General features: G+C 38.5%; 1 protein-coding gene across 1 annotated transcript in view; it reads right to left on the minus strand.

Moving 5' to 3' along the window:
* LOC136862323 (uncharacterized) overlaps nt 1–16,568 on the minus strand; it is a 94,445-nt gene that overhangs the window by 44,815 nt on the left and 33,062 nt on the right. The gene's annotated exons all lie outside the window — the stretch shown is intronic.

The raw sequence follows: 16,568 nt of genomic DNA on the forward strand, positions 1-16,568 counted from the left end.
TGTCATGTTGCAGACAGTGATGTGCGCTCCACAAAACAGGGAATGCAATCAGGTGTTGGCAACGACCGACCAGCAAGGAGGAGGGAGACGCCGAAGCTGCAGCGGGGCCACCCGCTACCCCAGGGTCACCAGGTTAGGAGGAGGGCCACCAAGATAAGGCCTCTTCCCCAACCAAAAAAAGACCGCCCCAGCCAGGAAGCAGGCGCCGCCCCCGCACTTGAAAGAAGAAGACTCCACAGGCCCACCAGGAGAAGGCCACCCAGCTGCAACCCAGGACTGTTCCCAGGACAGCAGCCGACCGAGGAGCCAATCAGGAGAGGACCTCAGTGGGTAGTGGCAATCAGGTGAGATCGAAACACTCCTTTCAGCAGTTCTTGCAGTGTTTCCACTGTTTGAAGTGGGGCTCCGGCAGGAGAGGTATAGGTTCTTAGTGAGGTGCAACCGTTATGGGGATGATCACCACGACAAAGCCTGCCCAACACTTAGAGAGGCACCTGTGTGCGCCAACTGTGCGGGGGGCCAAATGGCCTCTCATCACAGTTGCCCTGTCTACCGGGCCAAGGCGCATGCAGAGAGGAAGGAGGCCCGGTGTCATAACCCACCCACATCCAGCAGGCCCCCGCCCAGGCGGGCTTGGCCTCACTCTCCGGGATCGGTGACTGGGTACGAGGGACCCCAAGGAGGTGGCACTGTGCGGCATGCCCTAGTGGTACTTGACGCATGGCTCCGCTACCAGCAAGGCCCGTGCAAGTCACGGCGGTTCCCAGATGGGCTGATCCCCTGATAACTGGAATGGCGAGATTATAGCTCATGGCAGGTGCATGATACCTTTTCTCAACTATCAAAAACACCTAGACCTATCCAGAAACCACATCCTGTGCATGTGCTATTAAAATTTGTCAGGTTTTACATGTAGGCTCTTTCTTTTTCTGCCTATGTGGTTTTCCCTGACCCTTAATACCATGCCTCAACACCACCTTACTAACACAAACTTTGCCTGGTAATGTGTCTGACGTGCAAACAGGCAGCAATGTAGCCACACAGATGCACACGAGATGGTGTCATTTGGTACAATTATTTTACTCACATGTATTTATAAAACACACACATAACCTTAAACACTATTGTCAAAAACAAAACATTCACATCACAAACCACCATTTAAAGACAACTGCCAATAGCTGCACTTCGAGATGACATTGAAACACAAATAAAACAGCTGACTGCTTAAAAGCGTGTGGTCCACGTGGTCACAAGTATAACCTTGCTACACTATAACTCATCAACCAATAACTTCCAAACAATAACTAACTGTAACTAACTTCACCGTCAAGATCATCTCTTTATATAGGTGCCTGGCCAGGTGGCTAGAAAGTTGCATTACAAAGAATATCTTCGTGAAAATTCTAGAGTGTCTAATACACAGTTTACAATGGATGGAATATTCTCAATCGTTCTTGTGACTATTATCATTCTGGAAGTTACAGTGTGGTTCACAATTATGAATTACAATTTATATATACAGGTAAGAATAAATTATAATATTCATTTACAGGTATTTACATTAACAGAACTGATAGAAATGTCTATGTAAAACATGTGTTTCATAACATAACCTCACACACAATATGATCGTTCAACTACATAAATAATAATAATACTAATACTAAATGGTGTAACACTTCACAGCTGTACATACAACAACAACAACAACAACAACAACAACAACAACAACAACAACAACAACAACAACAACAACAACAACAGTGCATACCGTGGAGGTGGTAGGTGTGCTAGAAACCAACTGATGAGCCCAACCTAGCACACGGGGGTGAAATGCTGGCAACCAGGAATGAGTTAGCAGGAATATTTACAATGTCTAATAACAGACCATTTATATTGATATTATAAATGTACTCAATCGGGACAAATATTTTAGATTCCCTATGGGAAACAACATCTCTATCGCTCCTCTTCTGACGCCGATCCGGTCTTGAACTGGGCCCCGATTTTCTTTTTGTGTTTTCCAAACTGGGCCTCGATGTTTCCCTTTTTTCCAAACTGGGCCTCGATGTTCTCCTCGAGTTTTCCAAACTGGGCCTCGATGTTCTCCTCGAGTTTTCCAAACTGGTTCTCGATGTTCTCCTCAAGTTTTCCCAACTAGGCCTCGATATTTTTAGCCAAGGAAATTAACTGTTTATACATCACCACAGTCCTCTGGTCGTTCTTCATTTTCGAGTCATATAGATTCTAATAGTCCTGTCACAGTCGCCAGTAAACATAGACACACAGATGCACACGAGGTGCTGTCAGTTGGTACAATCATTTTATTCACATGTATTTACATAACACACACATAACCTTAATCACTGTTGTCAAAAACAAAACATTCACATCACAAATCACCATTTAAAGACAACTGCCAATTGCTGCACATCGAGATGACATTGAAATACAAATAAAACAGTTGACTGCTTAAAAGCGTGTGGCCCACATGGTCACAAGTATAACCTTGCTACACCATAACTCATCAACCATTAACTTCCAAACAATAACTAACTGTAACTAACTTCACCGTCAAGATCATCTCTTTATATAGGTGCCTGGCCAGGCAGCTAGAAAGTCACATTACAAAAAATCTTAATGAAAATTCTAGAGTGTTTAATACACAGTTTACAATGGATGGAATCGTTCTCGTGCCTAATATCATTCTGGAAGTTACAGTGTGTTTCACAATTATGGATTACAGTTTATATATACAGGCGTTTTTTGAGTCATCAGTCCATAGACTGGTTTGATGGAGCCCTCCATGCCACCCTATAGGTGCTAACCTTTTCATTTCTACCTAACTATTGCATCCTACATCTGCTCTAATCTGTCTGTCATATTCATACCTTGGTCTACCCCTACTATTCTTACCACCTATACTTCCTTCAATAACCAACTGAACAAGTCCTGGGTGTCTTAAGATGTGTCTTATCATTCTATCTTTTCTTCTCGTCAAATTTAGCCAAATCGATCTCCTCTCACCAATTTGATTCAGTATCTCTTCATTCGTGATTCGATCTATCCATCTCACCTTCAGCATTCTTCTGTAACACCACATTTCAAAAGCTTCTATTCTTTCCGAGCTAGTTATCGTCCATGTTTCGCTTCCATATAATGCCATGCTCCACACGAAAGTCTTCAAAAACATCTTTCTAATTTCTATATCAATGTTTGAAGTGAGCAAATTTCTTGTCTTAAGAAAGCTCCTCCTTGTTTGTGCTAATCTGCATTTTATGTCCTCCTTACTTCTGCCATTCTTAGTTATTTTACTACCCAATATTCATCTACTCCCTTTAAGACATCATTTCCTAATTTAATATTTCCTGCATCACCTGCCTTCGTTCGACTGCACTCCATTACTTTTGTTTTGGACTTATTTATTTTCATCTTGTACTCCTTACGCAAGACTTCATCCATACCATTCAGCAGCTTCTCAAGATCTTCTGCAGTCTCAGATATAATAATATCATCGGCAGATCTCAAGGTTTTGATTTCCTCTTCTTGGATTGTGATTTCCTTTCCAAATACCTCTTTGATTTCCTTTACTGCCTGTTGTATGTAAACATTGAAAAGGAGGGGGGACAAACTGCAGCCTTGCCTCACTCCTTTCTGGATTGCTGCTTCTTTTTCAAAGCCCTCGATTCTTATTACTGCAGACTGATTTTTATACAGATTGTAGACAATTCTTCATTCTCAGTATCTGATCCCAATCACCTTCAGAATCTTAAATAGCTTGGTCCAATCAACATTATTGAATGCCTTTTCTAGATCTAGGAATGCCATGTAAGTGGGCTTGTCCTTCTTGATTCGATCCTCTAACATCAGACGTAAAGTCAGGATTGCTTCACGTGTTCCTACATTTCTTCTGAAACCAAATTGATCTTCTTCCAACTCAGCTTCAACTTGTTTTTCCATTCTTCTGTAAATAATACATGTTAAAATTTTGCAGGCATGAGATACTAAACTAATGGTGTGGTAGTTTTCACACCTGTCAGCACCGGATTTCTTGGGAATAGGTATAACAACATTGAAAATCGGTTGGCACTTCTCCTGTCTCATACATCTTACACACTAAATGGTATAACCTTGCCATGCAGGTTTCTCCTAAGGCAGTCAGTAATTCAGAGGGAATATCATCACTTCTAGGTGCCTTGTTCCCATTTAGGTCGCTCACAGCTCTGTCAAACTCTGACCTCAAAATTGGGTTTCCCATTTCATCAGCATCAACAGCCTCTTCTTGTTCCAGAACCAAATTATCTACATCTTTACCTTGATACAACTGTTGGATACGTTCCTGCCATCTTTCTGCTTTGTCTTCTTTCCCTAGAAGTGGCTTTCCATCTGAGCTCTTAATATTCATACACCTAGATTTCCTTTCTCCAAATATTTCTTTGATTTTCCTGTATGCAGCATCTACCTTTCCTAGAACTGTACAACATCCTTGCACTTTTCCTTCAGCCATTCTTCTTTAGCTACCTTGCACTTTCTATCCACTTCATTCTTTAATCGCCTGTATTCTTTTCTGCCCTCTTCATTTCTAGCAATCTTGTATTTTTGTCGTTTATCAATCAGGTCTAGTATCTCCTGAGTTATTCACTGATTCTTAGTTGATCATTTCTTCCTTCCTAACATTTTTTCAGCAGCCCTACTGACTTCATTTTTCATGACTATCCACTCTTCCTCTATTGTGTTTCCTTCAGCCTTTTCATTTAGTCCTTGCGCAACATGTTCCTTGAAACAATCCCTCATACTCCTTTCTTTCAACTTGTCTAGATCCCATCTTTTTGCATTCTTTCCTTTCTTCAATTTCTTCAGCTTCAGATGGCATTTCATGACCAACAAGTTGTGGTCAGAGTCCACGTCTGCTCCTGGGAAAGTTTTGCAATCCAACATCTGGTTTCTGAATCTCTGCCTAATCATAATGAAGTCTATTTGATACCTTCCAGTGTCTCCAGGTCTTGTCCACGTATACAGCCGTCGTTTGTGGTGATGGAACCAAGTATTAGCAAGGACTAAATTATGATCAGTGCAGAATTCAACCAGCCGACTTCCTCTTTCGTTCCTTTGTCCCAGTCCGAATCCTCCTACTGTATTACCTTTTCTTCCTTGGCCTATCACTGCATTCTAGTCTCCCATCACAATTAGATTCTTGTCACCTTTTACATTTTGTATTAAATCTTCTATCTCTTCATATATTCTTTCACTTCCTCATCATCTGCTGAGCTAGTAGGCATATAGACCTGCACTATTGTGGTAGGCATTGGTTTGGTCACTATCTTGACAACAATAATTCTTTCACTATGCTGGTCATAGTAGCTTACCCGCTGCCCTATTTTCTTATTCATAATTAAATCAACTCCTGCATTTCCCCTGTTTGATTTTGTGTTGGTAATTTGGTAGTCGCCTGACCAAAAATACTGTTCTTCCTGAAAACGTATTTCACTTATACCAACTACATCTAACTTTAGTCTATCCATCTCCCTTTTCAGATTCTCTAATCTACCACAACGATTCAAACTTCTAACATTCCACGTTCCGACTTGCAGAATGTCAGTATCCAACTTCCTGATGATCGCCCCCTCTCGTATAGTCCCCATCTGGAGGTCCGAATGGGGGACTAGTTTACCTCCGGAATATTTTACCCGGGAGGAAGCCATCATCAGTACATCATTCATACAGAGAAAGCTGCATGTCCTCGGGAGTTAGTTACGGCTGTAGTTTCCCGTTGCTTTCGGCCGTGTAGCAGTATCAACACAGCTAAGCCATGTTAAGTATTATTACAAGGCCATATCAGTCAATCATCTAGACTGCCGCCCTTGCAACTTCCGAAAGGCTGCTAACCCCCTTTTGATGAACCATTCGTTAGTCTGGTCTCTCAACAGATACCCATCCGATATGATTGCACTTGCGACTCGGCTATCTGCTTCATTGGGACACGCAAGCCTCCCCACCGCGGCAAGGTCACATGGATTACATAAAACCAGCTTCATGGTCCGTATCGCACTTCAATAGATTCACAATTAAGTATATATTTATTTTCCACCTAGTCGATACAATGATTGCTTAAGGCAATTTTTAATGGTCAAAAGTGGTACATGTTTCGTATATTATCAACATCTTCAGCCACATAACACTGTTTAGATGAAAAATATATAAAATTGACAAAGTAATGCTTTAGAGGAAGTGTCCTTAAAGCATTATTTTGTCAATTTTATATATTTTTCATCTAAACAGTGTTATGTGGCTGAAGATGTTGATAATATACGAAACATGTACCACTTTTGACCATTAAAAATTGCCTTAAGCAATCATTGTATCGACTAGATGGAAAATAAGTATATACTTAATTGTGAATCTAAGGTCACATGGTTCGCAGGGGAGGATATATACAGGTAAGAATAAATGATAATATTAATTTACAGGCTTTTACATTAACTGAACTGATATCAATGTCCATGTACAACACGTGTTTCATGACATAACCTCGCACACAATACGATCATTCAACTATGTAAATAATAATAATACTAAATGAATGTAACACTTCACAGCTATACATACAATAATAATAATAATAATAATAATAATAATAATAATAATAATAATAATAATAATAATAATAATAATAATAAAAATAAAAATATGGAACAACTAGATATCCCACCGGGACAAACTCATGACTGACTACCGTTCCGTCAAGCCATCCGACACGGAGTTTTCCCAACGTCCCTTACAAGTATGAAGACTACAGGAACTAAGTGGACCGAGGAGAGAAAGCTGGCTCATAGTCGGCAAATGAAGGAGTATTGGAGGAAGAAGAAAGCAACAACTTTACCCAAGAGTAGATACGAGCCCCGTGGTCCTCAGTAGACCTAAACGACAAATAATAATAATAATAATAATAATAATAATAATAATAATAATAATAATAATAATAATAATAATAATAATAATAATAATAATAATAAATGGATGTAACACTTTATAGCTATACATACAAGTAATAAAAATAACCATAACTCGGATATTTAGGAAAAGTTATAATTTTTTCTTTGTCTCTCTTTTCTTGCATGACTGGATTTTGGTGCAAATCAGCTGATTATCGTCACAATTAAGTGATTTTATTTGTCATATAAATGCATATTTTGGCTATTTTTGTCATATTTTGAGCTATTTTTGTAGAAACATCATATTTCGCTCATATATTGGCAGTTTGACGACAGCTGTAGCTGTGCAAAATTATCGTCAACTTACCAAATACGTACTAGTATTCTCAAAATTGTTTCTCGGTCCCATGTCTGCAGTTAATACAAGGGGAATACTCTGCCTCTTCTATCAAGATTGTGCAGGAATTGTTTTCCAACAGTTTGTCAGATAGTCTGGCATATATTAAGTCGAACTTTGGAATTATATTGAGTGCATTTCCTCATTTAGAAGCTGCTAGCTTAGAAATTCATGCATGTATTGAAATTATGAGAAGTGTTGAACTTTCAGTACATCAATCACATGGAATAGTTGGCGACAGTGTAAAATGGTGACTTTAAAATGTGCTTAATCGAAATGACACTTTTAGCTGTGTGTGCAAGACAAATGATGTATTTTACCAGTACATTTCAAGACGAGTGCATACTCGACATCAGTGATTTAACATTATTTAAATATGCACCAATAACGTCTTGTGTCGTAGAAAGCAGCTTCTCTTCTTACAATAATGTGTTAAGTGATAATCAGAGGTCTTTTGCACCATATGCTTTGAATATGAATCTTGTTATACACTCAAGTCCACCCGCGGAGAAGAATGAAAAAGGTATGCGAATTTGCACTATGTGCCCTGCCTCCCTACCATAATGTATTTTTTTTTTTTTTTTTTTTTTTTTTTTGCTAGGGGCTTTACGTCGCACCGACACAGATAGGTCTTATGGCGACGATCATAATGTATTGAAAGACCTATATACTTAATTCATTTCGTGATGCTCAATTTAAATGTTAATACATTTGAGTAATATTAATAAAATCTGGACTTATACATTCCAAAATATTTAAAAATAGAGTGATTTCTAGTTTTCTCATATTTCAAACCACCAATGTAGGGTGCAAATATGTTTTGACTTTTAAAATATTGTGTGATTTGATAATCTTAGCAACCTTAGTACTTTATAGGTATGTATTCACAAATGTTTGATAAGTGAATCAAGGACAATAGACTGTGAATAAATGCTAAATATGTATACTAAATTTTTTTTTTTTTGCTTGTGGCTTTTACATCACACCGACACATATAGGTCTTATGGTGACTCAGAAAATTAATATGAAATTAAGAATAAAGAATTTAATTAACAAATATGTATTAAAAAATTGCCATTTTGATAGATAACTTATTTTAAAATGGCCATATTTAGATTGATCGTTTTTGGGTCATATTTGTCATTTTACATCATATTTAATCACTTTTGAGGTCATATTTGCTTGCTTATTTGGGCTATTTTTAGGTCTTAAACATCCGAGACCTAATAATAACCATAATTGCAAAACAATAATAATAATCACAATTGTAAAATAATAATAATTATTATTCAAGCTCGATATCTGCATTAGTTATCCATGGGTGAGAGAACATTGTTTTCAAGTTATACCTATTATCGCACTTGCGTCAGCAGGTACTCCTGTAGAGTGTGGGTTAGAGTGAGTTTATATCTGTATTTGTCAGAATCGACTTGAGTGAGAGGGTAGCCAGTCTTGCCTTCTGATGGCAAAGTGAATAATCAGTGTGCAGGCTGTTGATATGTGTTGTAACCGTCCAGGCTTCTCCAGCCCTACTAATTTAATATAATATCATTTTACGCGATATCATTTGATATCAAGTTTATCCGCCATCGGCAATTATTCATAATAACATATTTATTCAACGTCAATCATTTGTAATCAAGGCATTTTGGAATCATATTGTATATATGATAACATCGTTTTATTATTTAAATTATTATATTATGTAGGATAGGAATTCATTATGTTGTAAATATAGTCAATAAGTTGAGACATAGTTGTTTTCATTTCATCTCATATTTGTGTATACGGAGGGTTATTCTTGAAGCTGGGTATTTTGCGTGACTCATGGGTTTGGGGAAGGCAGTAAACAGCGATCCGTGCGCAAGGCTTGCATACCAGCAGAGTACATCATCGCCACGCCTACTGCACTCGACAAGAAAGAAGAGAAGAGGAGATGAAAATGCGATCTACGAATCAGATGTTTCGTTATATAGAGATCTGAGAAGAAGCTGTTACCAAAAGTGGGGGAGCCCGATGATATTATCAAGTGCGGAGCGAGATACTGACGGATACTCCATCACTACTACTTCTACTGTGAACATCTACTTTGAACGACGTGATTTGATTTTTGAAACAGTGTGTGGTCGCTCCGCGACAGAGTTACTTTTGTACAATGTATTATCGCTTCGATACAGTACTTACCTTCGGTTATGTTATCGGATCTATGAGAAACGAAACAAGCTTATGGCTTGTGTGATATTCAGTAAATATTGTGGACGAAGAACTATGTTTAGTTCAAGTCTACGGGATTTTGGTACAAGTCTGTACCGTATAAATAGTAGCCTATAGCTCAGTTGGATTGAGATTTCTACTAATATGGAAAAATTCATATCTCTGAATTTTCTCCTCTTACGATCAACGCTGATCAGTTTTTACAAGTATAGGGCCAATGTCTAATTTAAAGACTAGGCAATTAGGGAGTGTTAGTCCCGATAGCCCATACTACATCAGAGAAGGAAGGAAGGATGTCCATGGAACAAATTTTACATCGAGAAGAAGAGAACGAGTAACCACGGAAACCAGATGACTTCAACGGAAGCTGCAATTGGTGAGCTTCAATTAGATAAAGCAAGCAATAGTAAATTCAGTAAAAAGTAAATTCTAAATTCCTCCACGCTTTAAGGAAACTTTTCCGATTCATCTCATTTTTTGTATAATAAATTCATTTGTATTTTATATTGCGTTAATTTTCTTTCTTAAGCGATACTTAATGGTTAATTATTTAAAATCCTACCCCTGTGATTTAAGTATAAGTCTCTATGCTAGTAAATATAAATTTTGGTTTACAGTTTTGTTTAAAACTGTAACCCTGGCACCCAAACATTACATAGAGAAATGGGAAACCATGGAATGTTAATTGTTTCTATTTGTGTGGCAATTTGCGGGCAAGCCACAAATAGTTTATTTGATATTCATGTGTCCCAAGATAATAACTTTCCTCTCCCCAAGTGTTTTGATGAGGGGCCGAACAGTTACAGTGTACCATGAAAATTTAAAGGTGCTACGGATTGTAGTACCTTCATTCTTTCATAGATGTCAGTTAGATGAATGTTCTAACATTCATTGACACATGTTAAAATAATAATTCCCGCATAAATATTTTCCTTTGCTGGCACATTCCAAGCCTGCGATTTTGACTCCAGTGTTGTGTTAGTGCTACAAACAAAACACAGTATGGTGAGCAGTAAGTTTATACCTGTTGAAGAAGCTGTTGAAATGATTTATAATTATGATTCTGGAGATGAATTCATCCCAGATTTAGACAATGAAAGTGATGTGGATGAAACAACCGTGCACAACAATGGTGAAATAGCAGACAGTGCTCCTCTACCTAACACCTTGATGCAAGTGTGATAAACTGTTATAACTTGAAAACAATATTCTGTCACCCATGGGTAAATAACACAAGTATTGAGCTTGAATTATTATTATTATTATTATTATTATTATTATTATTATTATTATTATTATTATTATTATTATTATTATTATTATTATTATTATTATTATTATTATTATTATTATTAACATAGTCAAATGATCACAGTGTTTGTGAGGTTAGGTCATGAAACATGTACTGTATATAGACATTTATATGAGTTCAATTAATCTAAGATCCTATATATAATTTATTATTACCTGTAGGCCTATATATGATTTATAAATCACTACAGAATTGTGTAACACATGTAATGACCAGAATGGCACTAGATCAGACAAGATGATGGTAGAATATTCTGTACATTATAACCATGTTGTTAGCCACTCAAGAATTTATGAGAAGGTAGTTTTGCAACGTATCTTTCTAGAAGCTTGGCCAGGTACCTATATAAAGTGATGGTAGAGACAAGTTATTGTTTAGTAGGAGTTTCACTGGTGAACATGTGTTGTGGTTAACTGACATGCCAATGTAGGCAGTTTGTAGTCAACTGTTTCAACTGTGTTTCAAGGTTGTAATCTCTATGTGCTGAAATAGGCAATTGTTAAAATGGCAGCTTTGTTGATGTTCTCGGAGTGAAGTGTTTTTGTTTGTGATACAGTAATTTTTTTTGCTAGTGGTTTTACGTCGCACCGACACAGATAGGTCTTGTGATGACGATGGGATAGGGAAGACTTAGGAGTTGGAAGGAAGCGGCTGTGGCCTTAATTAAGGTACAGCCCCAGCATTTGCCTGGTGTGAAAATGGGAAACCATGGAAAACTACCTTCAGGACTGCCAACAGTGGGATTCGAACCCACTATCTCCCGGATGCAAGCTCACAGCCGCGCGCCTCTGACCGCACAGCCAACTCGACCGGTGATACAGTAATTAAGGTTATGTGCACTCAATTTATAAATAATTGTAAATAAATCTGTGAACACAAGTTGATAGCATGTTGTGTGCGTCATTGTAGAAACATCAACCTCTCCAAGCTAGTCTCTCTGATTATATAAGTTTTTAGCAAATGTAGGCCTAAGTCTAGAGGTTCCAAATGGTGAAGATATAATGCCTTTTGTAAATATATTTATGAGTGACATTTAAAAAAAAAAGTAAATTTGTGAGCAGACTACCTTATATGTTCAGCATTTTATCGGTAGTGTACCACGTCCATTCATGAAATATTCAATCTATCAAACTTGGAAACCTGTGTCATCTTCATTTCCCGCTTCCAGCTTCCCAGGTTGGGTCGTGAATCAAGGACCTCCATCACCACCTGTCTCTCCACCACTTTTTTCCTTTTCTAAGTACATCTTCTGGTTTTCCTACCCTCTTCTCTATGCACTCCTACACTGAATCTGTCCACCTCTTTCTGGGTCGTTCTCGTGGTCTCTTTCCTGTTATCTTCTCTAAAAAAGCTTTTTTTGACACTCTCTGTTCTCCGATTCTCATCATATGCCCATACCACTTTAACTTTGTTGTTTCTATCCTGTCTTGAAGTTTCAAGATTCCTATCTGTTTCCTTATCTCTTCATTTCTAATTCTATCCTTCCTGGTCTTGCCCTCGATACCTCTTAGGAATTTCATCTCCACTGCCTATATTCTACTCCCCTCTTGTTTTGTTGTAGTCTACGATCCAGCTGCATAGGTTAGTATGGGTACACAATAGGTTGAATATAATACTTTCTTACATTTCTTCGGGACATCTTGGTTCCACAAAATACTCCTTACACCGTGGTAAAAGCTGTTTGCTTGTTGTACTCTTTTTCCAATTTCCTCGGTAATCTTTCGATCTTCTGTGATCACACTTCCCAAGTGTCAGTGACTGAAATATAATGGTTTATTGGTATGATATTAGTTACAGGAATTATACGGAAACCAGATCTCAAAATGTGCTGGATAGATGATCCTCTCAACACCTGTATTTTCCAAGGCTATGTCCAGGGACAGGTTTGAAAGTATTATGATGTTTCTGCATGTTAGTGACAGTAGTAACTATGGATACAGTGCAGACAGGCTCTATAAAATCAGGTTAATAATATAAAAACTTTTGGATCAATTTCAGTCGTTTACAGTCCCGACCGAAAGATCACTTTAGATGAAGGCATGCTTACTTGGAGAGGCCAGTTGCATTTTCGAGTGTACAATCCATCTAAAATAACTAAGTATAGAATTATGTTTAGGATGGTGTGTGAATCTAAAACTGGATACATTTGCAAATTGTTCACTTATGACACAAGTGGAATGGCCTTAAATAGTACTGTCCTCAAACTCCTTAGTCCTTACATACACGTATTCTCTTTATATAGATAATTTACTACACCAGTGTCGCTCTTGCAAAAACTCTACGTGAACAGAATATCATGGTTTGTGGGACAATCCGAAAAAACAGGAGAGCACCAAGAATCTTAAAGATCAACAAAAATCCTTAAAAAGAAGGGAAATGACATTCAAACGTGATGGGGAAATTCTTGTTGTCTCTTGGATGGGCAAGGAAATAATCACCATGATTTCATCAATGCATTCTACTGAAATGGCTGAAATCACTTCAAAGTTTGACAGAAAAACAATGAAGCCACTATCCATTGCAAATTACAATCAGCATATGCATGGAACCTTGTTCTATACCCCTTCTTGAGAAAAACTTGTAATTGACCCAAAGAAACATTTTTTCTTCTATTTTCTGCAGTGCACCCTCTTCAATTCTTTCCATCTCTTGCAGAAGTCCAATACTCAGACAAAGTTACCTATCTAATGTTCATACAGACAGTTTCCAGATACTATCTTAAAGGTCATAAACCTCCAACCCCTGTCCCTGCCTCAGCCCCTACCCAAGTCAAAACAACCTCTCCAGCTCTCTCCGACACATCATCAGTAGCATCCATTTTACCGCATTCCATTCACCAGCCCCCACTACCCCCACCCCACGAAGAGCACCATCTAAAGATCCCCCATTACATCTGGATGGATAAATGAACATGTTCTGCTAAAATTCCCACCACTGAAAACTGACCCGTACCCAACAAGATGTTGAGTTCGTCTCACGAAAACAAAACAAAAAAAAGTATCTGACACAAGGTGGTACTGCAGGAAGTGTAGCATCTCTCTACACACTGGAACATGTGACACCTAATATCGCACCTTAAAATCATACTAGAATTCCTTCCCCAGGTATGTTCAAATTTTCACATTATTACAAAGTGTATACAGGAGTAGTAAATATTTTCATTCTACAGTGCAGAAGGTAGGATTGGCAGGCAAGGACTCTTCTGGGCTGGAGGTTTACATTCCCTGGTTACTCCCTTGTAGTCAGAGTGTTAATGCAATGGCCATCGCTGATGATGTCATGATCAGAGAAGAAACCGAGGAATAGGTACAGTTTAGACTCAATGAACCACTTCTTTACCGAGCTCCATAGCTGCAGTCGCTTAATTGCAGCCAGTATCCAGTATTCGGAAGACAGTGGGTTCGAACCCCACTGTCGGCAACCCTGAATATGGTTTTCTGTGGTTTCCCATTTTCACACCAGACAAATACTGGGGCTCTACCTTCATACAGGCCATGGCCGCTTCTTTCCCACCCCCTAGCCCTTCCTGTCCCTTCGTCGCTATAAGACCTATCTGTGTTGGTGCGATGTAAAGTAGCTTGTAAAAAAAAAAAAAAAAAAAAAAAAAAGGACTCAATGAATCGAGGGTTAAGTTCCATGAATTCAATCTCAAGATAAGCAAAGCCAAACCAGTATAGAAAAATAGAGAGGGTGAACCAACAAACATAGCGCTAGGAAACCATCCACTGGAAACTGTGGAAATCTTTGCACACTTTGGCAGTATAATTTCTCGAGACACACTAGCCACAAAGGAGATGGCAAATAAAATGTAGAAAAGCTCTCACTTTTACCAGCAAGTAAGAACATTCCTTTTGGACCTCAAGAAAAGAAAAAGGTAAGGTAAGGTAAGGTAAGGTAAGGTAAGGTAAGGTAAGGTAAGGTAAGGGTTATTCTGCCCGAAGGCAGGTCCGAACCTCCGCAGAGGTGTTCTTGAGCCGGAGTTTACGTGCGGTAGGGTGGCCAGTTCCTTTCCGCTCCTCCATTCCCTTACCCCCCACCAATAGCGCGTGGCAACCCATCCAACTCCTGACCACGCCCAGTGTTGCTTAACCTCGGAGATCTCACGGGATCCGGTGTTTCAACACGGCTACAGCCGTTGGCAAGAAAAGAAAAACAAGAAAAACAAAGCTGGTGATGTTTAGTCAATACTTCATACGATCATAAACAATCGTAATTGAACATGCACCCTCATTAAGAAGGACTCATCACGGTTACAAGCAGAGATGAAGTTTTGAGGTCAACAATTCAAAAAACAAAACTGGACAAGTATAGGAATGACATTGTGAGAAACAAAGCTAGAACTGAGACATCACCATTCGATTAGTGGACGGTTTCTGATACAGCATAGTTACCTGTGAGTTACCTAAATGTGCTTTCCTCTTTAACTGCGCTGTTAACTTTAATGAGTTTCTGGAAACTTAAATCCAGATTTATAAGCCCTGGTAACAAAGAGTACATTTCTCATCCTACAATAAATGTCTCTACACAAATATTTTTAGTGACTTTTTGGTAATATTTAGTTACTTTTCGGTAATGAAAATTGATAGGCAAAGATGTACACAATCATTTCAAATGTAAAGGAGTTAAGAAGTCAGCGATAGTACAGCGAGTTTTCTCATCAGCTTATCTGTCTCTCGTTGACTCAAAACTTCCCGTTACACAGCATAGCGACAGCACGGGAATGCCTACACATCACAGTTCAGGGCCGAGCTTAGAACATGTATTAAGTGTTGAACTATCGCTCCAACTATTTTTTGTAAAGTGTTACTTCGTGGTATAATTCTCAAAATACCTCCACATGTGTACATGGCAGAGGAAAGGGTATTTATATACGATGATTATGTGAAAATAGGGTCTTGCAGGGAAGTCGTTAGGTGATATGTAACACAATTTCCAGGTGTACGCCCTCCACATAGACAAACCGTGCGGAAACTCTAAAAAAAATTGAAGGGAACTGGTTCTTTACTCAATAAGAAATGAAATGTTAAAAAAAAGGTGTACTTAACGAGGAAAAAGTAAATGAAATCGCAGAAAGAATAGAACATACGCCTACAAAATCCCTAAGATAACTTGAACAAGAAGCGGGGGTTTTGAAGCTATGAAAATGTTAAAATTGAAACCATTTCATGATGAAATAACTGATCCACGCTTATTATTTTTCTTTACTTTACTTTTCCTTGGTACTTCTTTACATACTGAAACAGGCATTTCCTACTCCTATTTGATATAATTGCTGTTTGCTATTATTGCACACATTCTATAAATCTTAGTGTATTGGGTGAAAATCAGCACTACACAGTTTTATGTTAAGAATAAGTTTTATTTATAATTTATAATTTCTGTATGTTTTTCAATTTTCAGAAGTTGGCAATGCTGCATGTTCACTATTAACTGTACTGAGATTATGGCTGACTCACTACTTCTCTGGTTGTTGTTGAGCACTGTTAGTCCTGTTGTGTTGGACTATCACACCAGAACTGGTGTCCGGCTCCATGGCTAAATGGTTAGCGTGCTGGCCTATGGCCACAGGGGTCCTGGGTTTGATTCCCGGCAGGGTCAGGATTTTAACCATCATTGATTAATTTCTCTGGCACGGGGGCTGGGTGTATGTGTCGTCTTTATCATCATTTCATCCTCATCACGACGCGCAGGTCGCCTAAGGGTGTCAAGT

The sequence above is a fragment of the Anabrus simplex genome, chromosome 1 (genome assembly GCF_040414725.1).
Source record: "Anabrus simplex isolate iqAnaSimp1 chromosome 1, ASM4041472v1, whole genome shotgun sequence".
NCBI classification, from domain to species: Eukaryota; Metazoa; Arthropoda; class Insecta; order Orthoptera; family Tettigoniidae; genus Anabrus; species Anabrus simplex.